The following is a 20594-nucleotide window of genomic DNA, read 5'->3' on the forward strand; positions in this document are numbered from 1 at the left end:
CACTGATGATTGCAAGTCTGCTTCACTTAACAGAATAAAACTGCCAGAAAAGAGGTACCTATCAGAAGTCTGGGTGAAATACTTTTCCCTGGAAATTTAAAAATATATTCAATAGTATATTCCGACTTTTGTTCAAGACATAAGACATTACTTCACTATAAACTTAGTGTCTCTGTGGCAATAAATTTGCAGTTTATCTCTGCTTGTATCCATGAAAAAAAGTAACACACCCAAAGCAATACATTAGCCAGAGACCGATCTGCAGTAAGATCTCATTTCTTATCCCCTTGATGGCACAACATACCATTTCCAAACAATGTTGCTAAGTGTCCAAAGAACAGGTATGGGACCTGTTATACAGAATGCTGGGGACCTGGAGTTTGCCTGATAACAGATCTTTCTGTAATTTGGATCTTCATACCTTAAGTCTACTATAAAACTATGGAAACATTAAATAGCTCAATAGACTGGTGTTGCTTCCAATAAGCATTAATTATATCATAGCTAGGATCAAGTAAAAGACACTGTTTTATATTATTACAGAGAAAAGGGAAATCATTTTTCAAAATTTGAAATATTTGGATTCAATGAAGTCTATTGGAGATGGCCTTTCTGTACTTTGGATCTTTCTGGATAACGAGTTTCCAGATTACGAGTCCCATACCTGTATTGGAACCACGGTAGTAATATGTCCTCTTTGCTGCTTCTTGAAAAAAGGTAAGAGGAAGAGCCAACTCACTTCTTCCTTATGCCTGTGTTTATTATTGACCCCATCACGTGTTTTAAGTAGAGCTCAATTCATCCCTACAAAGAGTATGTTGCGTGCTGGCATGCCTCCATTCCTATCTGCATCAGTCTTTCCTTGTGAAATATCAGCATTGCAATACTATGCGACATGTTGCAGCAAGAGTAAAACAAGAAACAACAACAGCAGCTTCCCATTGATACACAAAGACCACAGCTGTACATTATACGATATGGGTGATATGGGTGCCGATAGACACTAGAGGCACTCTCCTAATCATAAAATCTCTGCTTTAGTTTTACAGAAAGTCGTGAGTTACTGAAGGTTCATCCGATATAACCAGCAGGTATCTGGCTTTCCTAATGGCATAGTAACAGATTATAATCAATAATTCCCATAACTCGTTGTGTGCCACGGGATCCGTGCAACCCATCAGTCATGTGTATTTTTGATGCTGCTCTCATTTAACCAAGCTATCATAATCAGCTATTAAAGACCTTTGAGAAACCCGATGTAAATGAAATAATTAATCCTTAAGTGTTCCTTCATTAGCTCATCACGCATGCATTTTAATTGGAATTTCATTGCAGTTCAGTAACCCTGTGTGCACCTCCAGCTGAAGACATCACAGCAGCTACAATTTATAAACACACCTTTACTTTACTTGCCTGTTTGCCAAAGCTTGAGGCATAAATCATCTCCTGCGGCCAAGATGCAGTCAATATTCATGAGAAGAGAGGTGCAGTAAGTAATACAGTCTTACGGTCAAGCGGTTCCCCATGCAGAGATGCTCTGGCAGCATCTGACACTGTGCAAAATACAACCCACCCACATTTAAGCAGATAAGGATGCAGAGATGTGCTGGTGTCATTCATAAAGAGAAATATGCCTGTCGGCAAAAATAATAAAACAATATTAAAAAGACCTTACCTGGGGTTACAACTGCAGCATGGACATCTCTTATGAGTGCAGACACTTGCTTTGGGGGGGACTGACAGCACCGCTAAGAATTCCTTCTACCCAACCAAATTACAGTTTGCATAGAGAAGCCAGGCAGCACAGAATACAGTTTTTTTTTCACCTCTTGCTGTTGTCCTTAGTGTTAATGGAACAATTCAAACAGTAGGATCTTTCTCAGCCTTAGAAGACTAATGAAATATAACAGGATTACAGCCTGCTCCATCTAGAGGATTTAATTGGGGTTTCATTACAATTGATTGCCCTGTTTATTTCCCCCTCCTCCACCTCTCTTGTGTGTGTGTCTGTTTTCTGTGTGGAGTGGAACGGTGGTCCAAGGGAGGAGGGATCTGTTTTCCAATACCCACCGTCCCTCCCTCCCTGACACTCGCTCTCATCTGCAGTCTTTCTCAGTCCCTGATAATAACACTGAAATGATGTCACAGAATCTCCGTGCTTTTTTTTTTTTTACACAGGGGATTTCCCAATAATCCCAACAATGATACATAATTATGTCAAAATTCATCATTCTTGAGGTTGCTTGTGTCCTTTTTCGTTTTCCTTCCTGCTTTTCCTTGAAATTTCAAATTAAAAATGAAATCCTACAATGTGTCAGTTTTCTGGTATCTCACTTTGTTTATGAATGAAAAGTTTATCTGACAATTGTATTCCTCGCCAGTGCAGATGAAGAAAGCAAACATTTGCTCAGTAACTATTATAGGCACATATCCCATATCTTAAGTGGTTTTTGCTTATGTCCCTATATGTTTACCATCTTTTTAAGAATATTCAATGCCTAGTTTTTCTGCAGGTACAAGTATAGAATCTGTTTTCTGGAAAGCCATTATCTAGAAAGCTCTGAATTACAGGAAGCCATCTCCCATAGCATCTATTTCTATCAAATAATTACAACTTTCTAAAATGATTTGCCTTTTCTCTGTTATTATAAAACAGTACCTTATACAATTAATCCTTATTGGCGGCAAAACAATTCTATTAGGGTTATTTAATATATGAATGATTTTAAAGTAGACTTCAGGTATGGAGATCCAAATTAGAGAAAGACCCCTTATCCAGAAAACCCGAGCATTCTGGATAACAGGTCCTATTCCTGTATTATTCCTTCAGTAATTGTTTGTGCCAGTGGTTTTTAAAGCTCTTTAAAACACTTTATCTTCTACTCACCCTATAGTAAAGACCCTAAAACAACTGGCAAGATTGCAGTTGATAAAAGGTATACTTTTAGTAACTCAGCTCATGCATTAAAATTACCTGGCTCTCACTGGACTCGGATAGTCAACTTTATATCTTCAGTTTTTATTATGGGGAAGCTAGGGTAGACGGGCAGTGGGGTTAGTAAGGGGTCATGGGGGAGGAGTGAGGGGGCATATAGTTTACCAGTTAACACATAATTCTCCACTAAGTAATGCAAATTTCAAAAGTAAAAGTAGTAACCTCCGCTGTATGCTGGCAAATGCACTGAGTTTGTCAGGCAAAATGGGAGACCTAGAATTAATTGCATGCTCCAAAAATTATGATATAATTGGTATCAGTGAGACCTGGTGGGCGGAAACATGTGACTGGATTGTGAATTTAAATGGTTACACCCTTTTTAGGAGGGACAGAGGGATAAAAAAGGGTGGAGGAGTGTGTTTGTATGTAAAGCCTGAATTAAAGCCATGCACTAAAGAAATAACAATAGCTGGCACTGGTGAGGGCGTAGTATCCCTCTGGGTAGAGATTTTGACTGGGCAAAAGGTTGCAATTATCATTGGTGTATGCTATAAACCACCTCGTATAAGTGACGAGTATGAAGCCCAGCTACTCTTGCAGATACAAGCGGCTTCATAGCTGGGTCACTTGTTGCTATGGGTGACTTCAATTATCCAGACATTGACTGGGGTAATGGGGTTGCCAAGACGGAAAAAGCTAGTAGGTTTATAAATATGCTGAATGACAACTTTTTAATTCCAGCTCGTTCAAGAACCTACTAGGAATAACTCTCTTTTGGACCTTGTAATAACTAACAATACTGAACTCATCTCTAACATTTGTGTGGGTGAGCATTTAGGGAATAGTGATCATAACATGGTCTCCTTTGAGATTCTGTTGCAGAAGCAATTCTATAAGGGAGTAACTAAAACACTAAATTTCAGATGTGCAAACTTTGACAGTATAAGGGCATCTCTGCAACATATTAAGAGGGAAATGCTTTTCACAGGGTTAAACACTGAACAAAAATGGGAAGTCTTTAAAATGCTGCTTAATAAATATACATGTCAGTATATTCCCCTTGTAAGCAAAGAAGGACGTAGCAAAGCAAAACCTTTTTGGTTCAATAGAAGTGTTGGTGTTGAGGTGGGTAAGAAAAGATGTGCTTTTAAGGCTTTCAAGTTAGCTGGTACAGCCGAAACATTTATAAGGTACAATGAGGCCAATAAATCATTTATAGCAAATTATAATACTATGAGTGTGTGCCAGCATGGTTTTATGCGTAATAGATCTTGCCAGACTAACTTAATTTATTTTTATGAGAAGGTAAGCAAGGACCTCGATTCTGGGATGGCAGTGGATGTGATTTACTTAGACTTTGCTAAAGCATTTGATACAGGGCCACACAAAAGGTTACTGGTTAAATTAAGGAATGTTGGCCTGGAACATAGTATTTGTACCTGGATAGAGAACTGGCTAAAAGATAGACTACAAAGAGTGGTGGTAAATGGTAATTTTCTATTTAGACTTATTGTGTTGTTAGTGGAGTACCGCAGGGCTCTGTACTAGGTCCCTTGCTTTTCAACTTGTTTATTAATGACCTGGAGGTGGACATATAAAGTACTGTTTCTATTTTTGCAGCTGATACTAAATTGTGCAGAACTATAGGTTCCATGCAGGATGCTGCCACTTTGCAGAGTGATTTGTCTAAATTGGGAAACTGGGCAGCAAACTGGAAAATTAGGTTCAATGTTGATAAATGCAAGGTTATGCACTTTGGCAAAAATAATATAAATGCAAGTTATACACTAAATGGCAGTTTGTTGGGAGTTTCCTTAAATGAGAAGGATCTAGGGTTTTTTATAGATAACAAGTTGTTGAATTCTGGGCAGTGTCATTCTGTGGTTACTAAAGCAAATAAAAGGGCATTATCTCAAGGGATAAAAACATAATTATGCCTCTTTATAGGTCCATGGTAAGGCCTCATCTGGAGTATGCAGTATAGTATTGGATTCCAGTCCTTAAGAGGGATATAAATGAGCTGGAGAGAGTGCAGAGACTAAGTGCAACTAAACTGGTTAGAGGGATGGTAGACTTAAATTATGAGGGTAGACTGTCAAAGTTGGGGTTGTTTTCTCTGGAAAAAAGGTGCTTGCGAGGGGACATGATTACACTTTTCAAGTACATTAGAGGACATTATAGACAAATAGCAGGGGACCTTTTTACCCATAAAGTGGATCACCGTACCAGAGGCCACCCCTTTAGACTAGAAGAAAAGAACTTTCATTTGAAGCAACGTAGGGGGTTCTTCACAGTCAGGACAGTGAGGTTGTGGAATGCACTGCCGGGTGATGTTGTGATGGCTGATTCAGTTAATGCCTTTAAGAATGGCTTGGATGATTTTTTGGACAGACATAATATCAAAGGCTATTGTGATACAAAACTCTATTGTTAGTATAGGTATGGGTATATAGAATTTATGTGAAAGTAGGGAGGGGTGTGTGTGTGGATGCTGGGTTTTCATTTGGAGGGGTTGAACTTGTCTTTTTTCATCCCGATTTAACTATGTAACTATGTAACTATATAACTAATCTGGCAACAATTCCGGGCGCCCTTCTGGATTTTATATACAGGTATGGAATTCGTTATCCAGAAACCCATTATCCAGAAAGTTCCAAGTTACGGAAGGGCCAACTCCCATATTTACATAGTTACAGCGCATAGTTAAACCTGGTTGCTAAAAGACCAAAGTCCATGAAGTTCAACCCCTCCGAATGAAACGCAGAGTCCATACATACACACACTCACACTGAGCCATCCATACGCTCACATACACTATATATACCAATATCTATACTAACTATAGTTTTTAGGCTTAATTTTATCCAAATAATATATATTTTTAAAAATGATTTTCTTTTTCTCTGTAATAATAAATAAGTACCTTGTACTTAATCCCAACTAAGATATAGTTAATCCTTATTAGAAGCAAAACCAGCCTATTGGGTTTATTTCATGTTTACATGATTTTCTTGTACACTTATGGTGAAAGATCCACAAAACTCTAGGTCCCGAGCATTTTGAATAACAGGTCCCTTGCCTGTATTAAAAAGATCTTAAATAATATAATGTTGTTTTCATTGGATCTGTGTGCCACTTTCTCAAAGTAAACAACCACAATTTGCTATGATACCTAAACATTTTAAACATACTAATTCCCTCCCCCCACTACCTGTCCAATTAATTTAACCCAATTCAGACACTGGACACATTTCCTAAGTTGGCAAAAAGCAGGACAGATGAAAAGAATACCTATGGCTTTAAAGTATCCAATAACATTCTCAATGGAGAACACATCACTCCCAACCCATTTTGGTCTTGACATGTGGTTAATGACCATAGTATGAAGTTCACAAATTTGATGATGCTTCTCAGCACAATGTAGCACAAGTGAGTGTTCATCCTCTTTTAGTTTACCAGCCTGAAATCATGCTATGGTTGCTTTGATTTCTTCTTCAAGCCATTTTTAACCATCTGATTGCTTTTGCGTATATAATACAATAAGCAAGAACACTAAATGAAATAAACACAATGTTTAGTTCAAATTCAACAATGAAAGTTTTTTTCCTAGTGTAAGGATGGTTTAAAAATTAACAAAAACAACCGTTTCATTCAGCTAACACAGTTTTGTCATCTAAAACATCTTGTGACAGCAAGACGAATGTCCGCTCTATATTTATCTACTGGATCTTCATTAACAATGTGATCACGTATTGACTTTGTTTTTCGGTAAATGCATGTTGGAATATATTTAACCACCTTTAACCAATCACCAGTTCGCAACAACAGGGGAAAATGCTTGTATAGTATAGATATTGGTATAGATAGTTAATGTGAGTGTATGGAGGGGTTGGTGTGATTGTGTGTATGGATGTATGGATGCTTCATTTGGAGGGGTTGAGCTTGATAGACTTTGTCTTTTTTTAACCCAACTTAATTATATCACTATGTAAACCCAACTGAAAGCCTGTGAATGAAACTAGAAGAGAGGATATCATGCAGCTGAAGAAGTGAGTCAGTTCTCAGAATATGGAGCAGCACTCACCAGCAGAAGTGCCACATGCTGATTCTAAGAACAGGCAGGCATTTCAAAAGCTACACAAAGGAAAATATTCTCTTTTTTATAATAATAATAATCATCATCATAATTTTATGATTTTATCACACGCAAAATGTAATTGCCACTCAACTAGTGATGTGTAGTGATGAGTGAATATTTTCACCAGCCATGGATTTGCAGTGAAATCTGCATTTTGCCATCTGCAATTTTTTTCACGAAACTGCAGTAAAAATTTGCCGTGGAAAAATTCTCTGCAACAAAAAAGTCGCCAAGACAAAAATGTCGCAGAGACAAAAAAGTTGCAATAAGAAAAACACCTATTGACTTTAATGCATTTGGACAAAAAAGGCTCTATAATATAAATGGCCATTGACTTTAATGCATTTGGACAAAAAGTCAGCGAGACAAAAAAGTTGCCCAAGAAAAAACGCAACAAAATTGTTGCACAGGTAAAAATTGTCGCATATAAAAAAAATTGACACCCATTGACTTCAATCTGTTTCACAAATTCATCACCGTTTCACAATTTTTTTTTTCTCAATATCGCAATTTTTTCAGCTAAGCGAAACGGGACAGATTCGCTCATGACTAGTGATGTCTCGAAATCTCTTTAAAATGTTCCGATGCTAACCCATGATAATTCAGCTTGCACCCAACCTGGCCTGCAGCACATTTTATACACAAACCAGACCTACCCTCCTCCAGTGATATCAAAAGTAGGTGGGGTATTTGTGGACATGTCACTGGAATGGGTGGGATAAGTGTGGGGGCACACTGGAGATGTCACCAGAAGGGACTGGCTGGTAAGAATTATTAGACTCACCCATGCCATTCATGTAGTGCCCTGAGTTAGCTTATATCCTGCACGGATACCCTTGGTTAGTTAAATGAAAATCATACATGTTTCTTAAACAAAACCATAACCAAGATTTTATTCAGTACAAGCCCTATTTATTGAGCTCATGCTAAAAAAAGGATAAAATCAGAAGTCAGAAATATATTCTACTAATCCTGAATGGAAAGCAGCAGGAAAATGATGTACCCTGCTCATGAATCCATCAAGAATCTTCTTGTTTTGTCTAATGAGTCCCTACAGGATTCAGTATGACCGTACATCACAACACTTACATCATTTAGTCAGAGTGCCACCTAGATTTATATCACAGTCCTTTAAAAACAGAAAAAATCCCAAACAGTTGCTTATTTGCAAACATCCAAACAAAAAACATAAACAATCATAATACCATCATCTCTCTCTCTCTAGTCTGCTCCCTGCCCATGCCTAATTAAGCCCACATATGTCTCTGAGGCCAAGGCCCTAGCCAATTTCTGTAAAACACCACCTTTTTGAGGTCCACATTTCCAGACCATACTTTAAAAATTTCCCAGCATTTTAGTTTAATATCAGGCACCTGTTAAGTAGAGTCTGCTGCAATTTACGCATTATGCACCAATACTCATTACAATAATAAGTTGTGGTGCAAGGGTTTTTTTCAGCTGCATTTGTGTAGGAATTACATCACTTCTGACACACAGCACCCATAACTATTAGGGGGGATTTCCTTAAACTCTAATTTTTCTCATTTTTATTTTTAAGAAACCACAAATAAACTCATTCCCATGAATGTCATTTATCAAAAGATCCGAACTGAAAAAGCATGAATGGGAAAAAGTTGCAGAAAAGTAATGAAAACCGCTATTTTTTCGACTGGTTGCACAATCACTACGACTTTTTCATATCGTCGTACAAAAGCCAGTGTAGAATGCCTCAAAATAATAATCCTGGAAAAGTTGCATTTTTTCCCCTTTGACTTTTAAAAGGTTTTTGGTGATAAAAAGCCTGACCCGAGAAAGTTGCGGTTTAGTAAATTGGCAGCTTAGTGTCTGATTAACTTGCCTCAGGTCAGCTGTGGTTATGGATGCAAGCTTCTAGGACAATCTTTGAGTTACCTCAAGGTCCAGGCTGCTGTAACGGCAGGTCCTTGTATGAAATAGCATGGAATTCATCAGAACAAGCTGTGTGGTTGCACTGACACTTGGCATCCATTGCTAGGAGCATGTATGGGTAAAAGGAACTGTAAATAGCATCATTGTTCTCTCAATTTTGTATGTATTCTAACTTTGCACAATACATTTATAGTTATAAATGACATATAGTGACCATGATTGTTGTATCATGTCACTCTTTGAAAGTTGCCTATTTGTTGTGTCATTAGTTTTTGGTTTGTGACTTTTACGATGCAGGTTTTTAACTCATGTATTTGGTAAGGGGTTGCCTACTCTTCTTGATTCAAATCAGGCTGGAGGAATTATCTCAGTACATCTTAAAGTACCTTGGCTGGGGGCAGAACTGTGAGCGCAATAATATTAAGTTTCAGTTTTTCTACTGGCACTCTTATAAAGGTTGATGTGAATTATTTTTAAGAGCTCATCCCCAATGCCAACCCATGGGCTATTCCAAATGTATTGCATTAGAGGGTGTCCTCCTTATATTGGTTCATTTATTCATAGATCATATACTATAACTAAGCTGTCTTACTCAACGTGTGCTCTTTTAACCACTAATATAGCTTATGCTAAAAACCAATGCTATGTCAAAGGCTCTTTGGAGACTTTTAAAGATAAAGGAGTCAAACATTGAACGGCACAGCAAAGATCAATAATAATACTAACCAAACATGCAAGTAATGTATTTGTGTTTGCAGGGAAACACATTTGTGAGGGATCATTCTCCACACAAGCCATCAATATCAATAAATGTAAATTGGCTAGGCAAGAAAGCATTTATCAATATATTCTTTTTCCTTGGCAGTATCATTGAATAGTGCAGCAAGCAGAGAAATGACTTGCTCTCTGAGGTCAGTTGACCTTTTCCTGTAGTGTTCTGAAGCTAAACATAGAAGCTTCTGCTTATAAAAACATGTTGTGAGAGATACAAATCACATGAGCATAAACTATCCATCATTTTATTGTTGAAAGGGGGGGTTCTGTGTCCAACAAATTCTTCATTCAATTACTTGTTTTCACAGGCCACCCTACCACATCCCCATCTCCTAGTTCCCAGGGGAAAATAAGTAAGGAAAAGGAGGAAAGGACTATAACATGTAATGTTTAAATAATGACGGTAGATACTTTTCTTGTACACCAGGGAGCAGATAAAGAGATCCTGCAATCTTCTACATAAACCAGTGTCTCAATATAATCCAGTGTCTCAATATATAAGAGAATATAGTGCAAATTCAGATGAAGAGTGTGACTAACTGTGACAGTCGGCAAGTGGGTTTAAAATATTCATATTCACAGCTAATTAGATGCAACTCACATGCTGGAAGTAGACTGTATCTGGATGCTAGTAGGGTTTTCACTACAAATGAATCTTACACTTGCTATCATAAATCACTACTAGAATATTGTTTTATTTTCCACCATTTAAAGGGATACTGTCATCGGAAAACATGTGTTTTTTCAAAACACATCAGTTTATAGTGCTACTCCAGCAGAATTCTGCACTGAAATCCATTTCTCAAAAGAGCAAACAGATTTTTTTACATTCATTTTTGAAATCTGACATGGGGCTAGACATTTTGTCATTTTCCCAGCTGCCCCAAGTCGTGTGACTTGTGCCTGCACTTTAGGAGAGAAATGCTTTCTGGCAGGCTGCTGTTTTTCCTTCTCAATGTAACTGAATGTGTCTTACTGGGACATGGGTTTTTACTATTGAGTGCTGTTCTTATATCTACCAGGCAGCTGTTATCTTGTGTTACGGAGCTGTAATCTGGTTACCTTCCCATTGTTCTTTTGTTTGGCTGCTGGGGGGAAAAGGGAGGGGGGTGATATGACTCCAACTTGCAGTACAGCAGTAAAGAGTGATTGAAGTTTATCAGAGCACAAGTCACATGACTTGGGGCAGCTGGGAAATTGACAATATGTCTAGCCCCATGTCAGATTTCAAAATTAAATATAAATTTTTTTTTTGAGAAATGGATTTCAAGCAGAATTCTGCTGGAACAGCACTATTAACTGATTCATTTTGAAATTTATTTTTTTCCCATGACAGTATCCCTTTAAACAGGGTAATTAGTGAAGATAATGAGATCTTTAGAAACAACTTTAACAAAAGAAACATCTCATTATCTGTTATTGGGTTTACTACCAGCTCCTCTTCAAACATTGACTCAACAAAACCAGGAAGCTGAACAGGAAGTTGGAAAGTAAAGGACCTTCAATTTTTTGCGTAGTGCAATAAACAATAAAAATCACTATTATTTAATGAAAACAACAAGCAAAAACTATATTCAACTCAAGCCCTTCCCACAGAACTTATGTAGAGTAAAATCTAATACAGAAATAGCACATGACAAATCCTGAATGGATTTTAGCAGCAAAATGAACAGAAGTGTTCAGACCTAGAGGAAATTACACATGGATGTAGCAAGAAGCTTCTTATTTGTTTTGCCTAATGGATTGATGGAAAGGTGTGAATATAAACACAATATTGCATGTTTTCATAATTTGCTGTCCTTAATACTGGATTAATGAATTTCATTAATGCAATTTATTATGTGAATTATATGATATAATGAAAAAAAACTTGTGCTTGCGATGAGAAAGTAGGAGGGAATAGAAACGGGTGAATCATTTAAAAGATCAATAAATCACTGTATAATTGTTTGACATTGTATGAAATTTCCCTTGCTAAACCCCCCCCCACACACACACTTGTTTGACTTTGTTTTGCAAATGAAGAAGCTGATACTCTGACCTCAAATAGAAAATAAATTAAGATACACTTGTAGGTCTTTAATCCCTAGGTATTTATCAGATCCCTGCCTCAAAGTGAAGGATAAAAATACCTTTCTTAATTAAAATTGTTAACGTACTCTTGCACCAATCTGCAAGATTTTTGATTCACACCCATGGTCAGACATGGGCCCCTGCCAAGACCTGCTCCCCCGGGTGACCAGCTGTTGTGCTGCGGCTCAGCGTTTATGTGCAGTGGGGCGTTTTCCGCGCATGCTCGCGGTGGGAGGTTGGGAGGAGGGTCCAAGGACTGCCAGGTGGGCCCTTCGTTTTGCAGCCCTGTTAGGCCCCCTAGGCTCCAGTCCAACCCTGTTCATACTAGAAAGCTGGTTAGGGCTTATTTATCCATATGTATAGATATGTATATTAGTCCTGTTTACTCCAGTTATTTTCTTTGCATCATATCCTTTCTACCTGCCCTTGCAGCCAATTTGTACAGGTATGTTATAGGATCCCTTATTCGTAAACCCAATACGAATAAGGGTTTTAGGTGGTGAATTCGAATTACAAATAAATACAAATTAAAATTTGAATCGAGTTGGGATAATTCACAATTACATTTGAGAGTTCTGACCAAAAAAAAATTTAAAATTCGATTTACTATTCAACACTTAATTAATCTGCCCCTAATGTCTCCATCTCCCCTTATCATCTGCAGACTCCAGTTTTTATCCCCTAAATTCATCTGTCCTTACTTCATATCCCTCTTCCCTTTTTATTGTAATTTTATACTGTATTCCCTCAATGTGCCTTCATTTCATAGTCTTCTCAGTTCTTTCTGCTATAATCCCATTCTGTTCATTTTCTAACAGTTTATGTTTGGGAGTGCCAATATTTTAACACCTCACCTCACCAAATTGACACTATTAATGTGGATATGTTCTTAAAAGTTCTTGTGGTAACATGAGTGGGGGTTTAAAAACAGGGAGTGGTCAATACTGGCTTCCATTATTGGCCCTCCACCACGTAGGCCAGATAAATTCTGGTCCTCGGTACCACAGAAGTTGGACAGCACTGTCATAGTTTATTCTGGCATTTTCAGAATGCATGTTAGAAGGTACCCACATTATTCCATTTATGGCTAGGCAGTAAGGAAGAAGATAGGCCTTGTTTAGGAAATTAATTTGGAAATATCTGTCTCTAACTAAGAAAGTGCATCCTAACACATTTCATCTGTCAGGCCTGGTATATTTTTGCCATATCCGGCTGGATTTTTTTTACACTGCTACTGTCTGCCTTCATAAGTATAGTATAACACCACAACAGTTTATACAACTGGTTAACTTGATATCCAGAGAAATCTCTACTGTTCTATACCACCTTAAAGGGACACTGTCATCGGAAAACATGTTTTTTTCAAAACACATCAGTTAATAGTGCTACTCCAGCAGAATTCTGCACTGAAATCCATTTCTCAAAAGAGCAAACAGATTTTTTTATATTCAATTTTGAAATCTGACATGGGGCTAGACATTTTGTAAATTTCCCAGCTGCCCCAAGTCGTGTGACTTTAGGAGAGAAATGCTTTCTGGCAGGCTGCTGTTTTTCCTTCTCAATGTAACTGAATTTGTCTCAGTGGGACATGGGTTTTTACTATTGAGTGTTGTTCTTAGATCTACCAGGCAGCTGTTGTCTTATGTTAGGGAGCTGCTATCTGGTTACCTTCCCATTGTTCTTTTGTTTCGCTGCTGGGGGGAAAAAGGGAGGGGGTGATATCACTCTAACTTGCAGTACAGCAGTAAAGAGTGATTGAAGTTTATCAGAGCACAAGTCACATGACTTGGGGCAACTGGGAAATTGACAATATGTCTAGCCCCATATCAGATTTCAAAATTGAATATAAAAAAATATGTTTGCTCTTTTGAGAAATGGATTTCATTGCAGCATTCTGCTGGAGCAGCACTATTAACTGATTCATTTTGGAAAAAATTTCCCATGACATTATCCCTTCAAGAAGCATCTCCAGGGGGCCTTTGGATTGGTTAGATGAATTAAATTGTGGTCCACATATAATGATCCTTCACTGACCCCAATGCCAATTTGCAGGCTTTGTTTGCTGCTATCAGCCTTCAGTTAGGTGATATTAGCCAAATGTGTTCAGTTTTGTATGAGTTCTTTAAAGGTAATGCTTTTTGTTAATAGTAACATGCAGAAAGATGCTAAACACATGCCTGTACATTGTGACATTCTGCCATATCAATTATGGCTAAATTACGAACTGTAAACAAACTGTCAGTAAAATCAATAGAAAATCAATTTTTACTGAATTTCTAATAGTTCTGTGTTATATGAACTAAATTATGAAAAATAATTAAGCAAGAAACAAAAGAACTTCTAGACGCCTCTACATAACAAAGTCATATCAGTGGATAATGACTAGTGATGGGCGAATTTGTCTTTCGATTCGCCGAAAAATGCGCCTGCAAAATTCACAAAAAAGAAAAAATTTTGCTAAATCCGAATTGGGACGCCTGCGGCAACTTTGATGGCTGTTTTAAAGTCAATGGGCATCCGAATAATGTTGACGTGCCCCGTTTTTGACGCAATCGACAATTCTGATGCGAGTCGCTGCCGAATTTTTGCACCAGTTTCGCAAATGTATTTGCCGGCAGGAAAATTTGGAAATTCACCGTGAATTCAAGACTGGCGAATTTATCCTCCCATCACTTATAATGACAACAAAAAATTAAACAGAATGGCAGAATGCAAAACGCCTGAAGATTGCAGTTGCAAATTGAAATATCTTGCCTATACCTAGGTGGTTGTTTCAGGAGGTCTTAACATTAGTGATGTGCAAATTTGGGGGGTTTCTTCGAAAAATTCGCAAATATCTTGCGAAATTTGTGAAACTGTGACAAATTCGTAAAATGGCGCCGGCGTCTCGTTTTTGACACCGGCGTCCAATTTTTTTATGCCAGCGAATTTTCACAGCGGTTTCATGAATCGCGGGAATTTGCCGCAAATGTGCGCATGGCGAATAAATTCGCCCATCACTACTTAGCATGCATTTTTTTAAAGAATTCATATTTTCGGGATTTTAAATCACAAGACAGCCTAGACTTCCATGCTTTCTATTGACAGCCTCTCTGTTCAAGAGTGCTTTCGTTGACAACAATGGTGATGGTAAGTGATTTACAGCATTTTCCCAGGGGCAAACTACAACGATCCAGCAGCCTTTTTGTGTCATTAGCCTAAAGACCCTCCAGCTGACTGGGAAGAAACAATAATGCTTTGTACCCATGACCCAAGATTTATATGTTGTGCATAACATTGTGCATAATACATGTTAGTTTGCAAATCTAGATTTTAAAGCCAACATGATAAAGTACATATTACCCAGTACACTATGGGGCATTTACATAGGGTCAAATATCGAGGGTTAATTAACCCTCGATATTCGACTGTTGAAGTTAAATCCTTCGACTTTGAATATTGAAGTCGAAGGATTCATCGATATTCCTTCGATCTAACGATTAAATCCTTCAAATCATTTGATTCGACCAAAAAATACTTAGAAAGCCTATGGGGACCTTCCCCATAGGCTAACATTGACTTCGGTAGGTTTTAGGTTGCGAACTAGGGGGTCGAAGTTTTTTTTTAAAGAGACAGTACTTCGACTATCGAATGGTCGAATAGTCGAACGGTTTTTAGTTGTAGTTGTAGTCGATGGTCGAAGTAGCCAAAAAAAACATTCAAAATTCAAAGTTTTTTTCATTCATTCCTTCAATCGAGCTAAGTAAATGGGCCCCTATGAGTTAGGTACAGTATATGTATATATAAATAATCCACGTACTGGTGACCTAGGCAATGGTCTCAGGAAGAGTTGTTGATACAGAAATGTGAATAAAAGAGGTTAATCATAAACAACAGAATCACAAGCACATGCCTTGCCTTGTATATCTTACAGTCTAGCATTATGAAAGTCACAGAGATGTATTCAAAATAACCCTCAATAAGAAAATTACAGAACAGCGATTTTGACTTCTTTTAAAAGAAAGACCTGGAAAATGTCATTTGTTCTTGCACCGTTTCAATTGTTAATATAACCTGTTCCAAAATAGATTTATTGACCTTTGTTTGAAAGGTTTCTAAGTGTTACCAGGCTTCTAAATATTGAGCTGTGACATTGTGCACAATCCTGAGAAAATCAGCTGATAAATTGTTTGCGAAGAGAACTGTCTTTCCCCTGTACTAATGAGGCTGCAAATAGCCCTCTCATTTAGAGTGGCTTTAGTTTTTTTTCTGTATACAGGATGTTCCCATGAGCTAATAAAATTGAAAAAAGAAAATATAATCCAAAAGGGAGTTATGTAAGGAGCCAAAAATACCATGATGAGAACTGATCAAGAGATATGACAGTTAAAAGTTAAATAAATAAAACCCTGGAAATGGGGATTTTATGTTAAATGAATGTTCCTTAGGTTCACTTTTAAAGGACTGAGGAAGTTGTAATACTGTGGCACTGCAGGATGAACTTCCCTGGTTTGTAGAAAAATATAATCTATTTAGGGTTCCATGAAATACAATTTCAAGTTAGGACATTAGTCAAGTCTGTGCATGCATATACTGATTTGAGCATATGGTGCATCCTATGGAAACAGCTCTCAATTCAAACCAGAGAAAAATGTGCCTTTTGTGCCAAATGATTCACTTCTGTATTCAGTGCATCTCATTATATGTACAGGGAGTCCTCCAGTTACATACACCCGACTTACATACAACTCATACTTACAAATTGAGGCTATTACAGTAATATACTGTGATTTCCTTGGCCTTTATTAGCATTTAGCTTTAATAAACCACCTGCCCCTATCCCTTCTGGAGTGTGTTGTGTACTGCAGAGCACAGCAATGTAAAAATAAATACTATGCTAAGACAAACATCTGTCTAAGTTGCATTTAATAAGTAAATGTATATGTTTCAACTTACATACAAATTCAACTTAAGAACAAATCTACAGACCCTATCCCGTATGGACTGCCTGTACTGTATATACTTAGAGGTTGGTCTTATATGGCATGACTGTAAATAGTTTAGATAAATATAATACAGGGACCTAAAGGGATAATACCCTGGAAAAGGTAATCTGGATACCTGGGCAGGACATGTTCGGTAATATACAGTATATATATACAAATACAAATACAAGAGTCCTCTGCACTCAACCCATTATCAATATATTTAAGACAGCGACATTTTGTGCATACTGCTACTAAAAAATGCCTTACCCTTTAAGCAAAACAGGGATTGTTTGTCCATATATTGCAATATATTTAAACTGGCCAACTACGTCAAAGTCATCCCATATCTGGCCGGTCCTATGCTTAATTTTCATCTGATTCATTAAGAATTCTATTGCTTCATTATACATTATATATATATATATATATATATATATATATATATATATATATATATATATATATATATATATATATATATATATATATATTTATATATATGGTATAAAATGAGAGTTGATATTTCTCTTACTGTTGCAAGCAGACTGCCTGCACAGTCAAGACAACAGACAAGCATATAGTTGCAGTGGGTGTTCCCCTGATTGAAAGCATGGAAATAAAAGGATTTCTTTAATTAATTTCCACTCTGCTAATACATTTATTTGCAGTATAATTCCATTAAAAAGAAATGACTTGAGCTATCTAAAGAAGTTGCTTGCCAACCCATTGGTGATTGATTACATTGCCCGGTGCATCTTCTGATCCATCAAACTGTCATATATATTCTTCAGTTCGACCTTCCTTATGAGTGGCCAAAATGGTCATAATACTGGTTATTAGGCAGTATCTGCAGGAATAGCTCTCAAAGCTGGACACCTGTACTGGCAAATATTGTCAGCCGGTTCTGTGCAATAAAAAAACTTTAAAAATTGTGATTTCATAAACCTCTTGGTTGAGCCCAGAAAACCCAGCATTCCAACTGGAACTTGCTTGGAATTTATGTTACAAAATGTCAGTCAATAATCCTATTGCCTTGTGTATGTAGCCATTAGCCCAAGAACTGCAAGGGACCCCATTGGATCATTTATTTGACTGCCAAAATGGCCAAAGGTCCCATTGAGCTTCCAGGCTAAACAATCAGATCTACTAGCAACTCTAGCAGAAACAGCATCAGAAACACCTTTAGAGAATCAAGGAAAATTCTCTGTTGGACAATAGCAAAATTAAAAAGCAGTTAGAAAGTCTTGAAGAGATAGGTTGGCCCTTATCTAACAGCACATGGAAAATTATTTTATTCTATTTGTCCTTATGTTTGTGCTTCTATGCAACAAAATGTTTTTAACTGCATCTAGCATTTTGCCATTTGGCAAGAATGATAGAAAAGCAATGATGTATCAATGTATCAATGATTGCCCCATGCTTGAGAAGCTATTTGTAGCTAGTCACGAAATCTAATGACACACCAATACGTGTAGCAGAGCATCTTAATGGTAAACAATTGAAAAGCGCTTCCTGCCAGTTCCAGTAGTCAATGGCAACGAATACAATAAGTGCAATTTATTCCCATTTATAAGATTTTGTTTTGTGCTGTTATACTGTACAACGCACATGTAAAACTGTTACATGTATTATCTGTAGACAATAGAATTCTCTATGCTCTGTCTGTTAATGGCAGGGTAGAATTGCAAATACAACACAAAAAATCATTTAGTGTGGCCTGTCAGGTCACTGGGGACCATTAATTTGTTAGATGGAAAAAAACAAATAAGAGAGAACCTGTGTCATTTGGATATTTCTTTAATCAAGTTATCAGACTGCATACCCAAGGCACAAACAAGAGAAAAAAAAGCATTAACTTTCTCTCTTCCTGTATCTATTCCACTGTCTAAATTAGTGAGGAAATGGGGAAAATTGAACTTAAATATATTTTTAAAAGTTTTTGCAACATTTATAAAGTAGACACAAAAAGTAACACTCTGTTTTACTCTATGCTGGTCCACACAATAATGAAGTGCTCAACCTCTGTGTATAATAGGTGCTGAACAGTTTACTACCCAACCTGCCACACAGGGCAGCCATCGGTTGGGGACAGGGGGGAGAGTTGTAGGGGGCCCGAGGGTAAGGGGGGCCAGCCACACCACACTTACTTGATTAGCCGGGCCCCCCATCTTTCTGAGAGCTGCTGACTTCGGGAAGGCATGGACGTTTAAAGTGGACCTGTCACCCAGACACAAAAATCTGTATAATAAAAGTCCTTTTCGAATTAAACATGAAATCCAATTTCTATTTTTTATTTAAGCATTCATAGCTGTTGTAAGCTCATTTAAAAATCTCAGCTGTCAATCAAATATTGTCTGCCCCTCCTCTATGCCCGTGGCATAGAGGCGGGGCAGACAATTACTTTCACTTTCAATTCAGCACTTCCTAGATGTCACTGCTCTCCCCACATTCCCCGTTCTCTTTACCATACAACTGTGTGGCCAGGGCATGGGGATGGACATCAGGTCCCCCATTCTGGTGCACAAACAAAATTCTGAGATGATACAAGGCTTGTCTTAATAACAGTGTCCACAAAATGGCTGCTGCCTGCTTGCTATAATTTTGAAATCCCAGACTGAAGGAAACAAGATTCAAATAACTTATATAGTGTAATTAAAGTTCATTTTCCTTGACTAATCTGATAAAATAGGATTTTGAATAATTTTTTTGGGTGACAGGTCCCCTTTAAGGGGCCCTGGCCACCAATTTTCTCATAATGTGGGGGGGGGGCTGGCCACCAATTTTTCTTTTCTCATGTGTAGACCTAGACACCAATATTTTTTAATGGGGGGGGGGGGGCTGGCCACAAATGTTTTTTTATGTGGGGCCCTAACCACCAATATCTTTTTATTTTTTATTAACATGTGGGAACCCTAGCCACCAATATTTTTTTGTTTTTTTACTGTGTGGTGGGGGGTGGACCTGTGGGGTGGGGAGGGCGGACCTGTAGGTGGGACTTGCGGTGGGTGCAGCCCAGGGGGCCCAGAAAATTTTGTCGTATGGGGCCCTGCGATTTCTGATTGCGGTCCTGCTGCCACGGGTCAAAAGTTACATATGAAGTCCAAGGAACTGCAGCACACTTTTAGAATGTATCAGTTTTGTATTGTGGTGAAATTATTGGCTCAAACAAAGGTGGACAAATAAAGGCAAGGTTTCGGGCCTTACTGGGCCCTTCATCAAGCTTGATAAAGGGCCCAGTAAGGTCCAAAATCATATAGGACAGTTGTCACAAAGATAATGTCTCTGGTGAATAAAACTTTGAATCACCACACTCATTTATTAATTTATTTATAGATGTTATTTGAGATTGTAGAATTCTTCCTCCAGTTCTGCCTGCATTTCAGGCCAGCTCCTGTGAATGAGCTTGCTTTGTGTGTGCCATCATCTAGTCCAGTTAAAGGCAGGGGATCAATCAGATGGGCTGGGAGCCTGGAAAAGTGCCTAAAGTTTACTGCTAACATACTAGTATACCTGGGAAAGAAGGAGGGCCCAGAGAATGCTTGGTTATGGTGTTCCAAGCTACAGGTTGAGGCTATAAAAAACATCATGCTGCAAACAGAGAGGAAAAGACTGTCCAGGAGAACAATGAGATTTCTGCTGAGTTCAGACAGGAGGTGATACCTGGGGCTGCATCTACAGAAAGAGCACATTCTGTTCCCTGCCAAGCTGCTAGATCTCCAGGATGTGACCAGTGCCACTGTGGAGAGTGTCTGAACTGCAGAGCTGTCTTTAAACTCCAATGTGACTACCTTAGTGAGTG

At 37.9% G+C, this 20594-nt stretch overlaps 1 protein-coding gene across 2 annotated transcripts in view; it reads right to left on the reverse strand.

The window, feature by feature from the left end:
* The window catches only part of dgkb.L (diacylglycerol kinase beta L homeolog), a 264430-nt gene extending 262375 nt beyond the window's left edge, over nucleotides 1-2055 (reverse strand). Inside the window, exon 1 of one of the 2 annotated variants that reach the window (XM_018266819.2) lies at nucleotides 1676-2055. The gene's annotated coding sequence lies outside the window, so the exon portion shown is untranslated. The remainder of the gene's footprint in view (nucleotides 1-1675) is intronic. The other variant, XM_041565918.1, reaches the window with a different exon arrangement.
* Nucleotides 2056-20594: the final 18539 nt, after the last annotated feature.

Source organism: Xenopus laevis, chromosome 6L (genome assembly GCF_017654675.1).
Source record: "Xenopus laevis strain J_2021 chromosome 6L, Xenopus_laevis_v10.1, whole genome shotgun sequence".
Lineage (NCBI taxonomy): Eukaryota > Metazoa > Chordata > Amphibia > Anura > Pipidae > Xenopus > Xenopus laevis.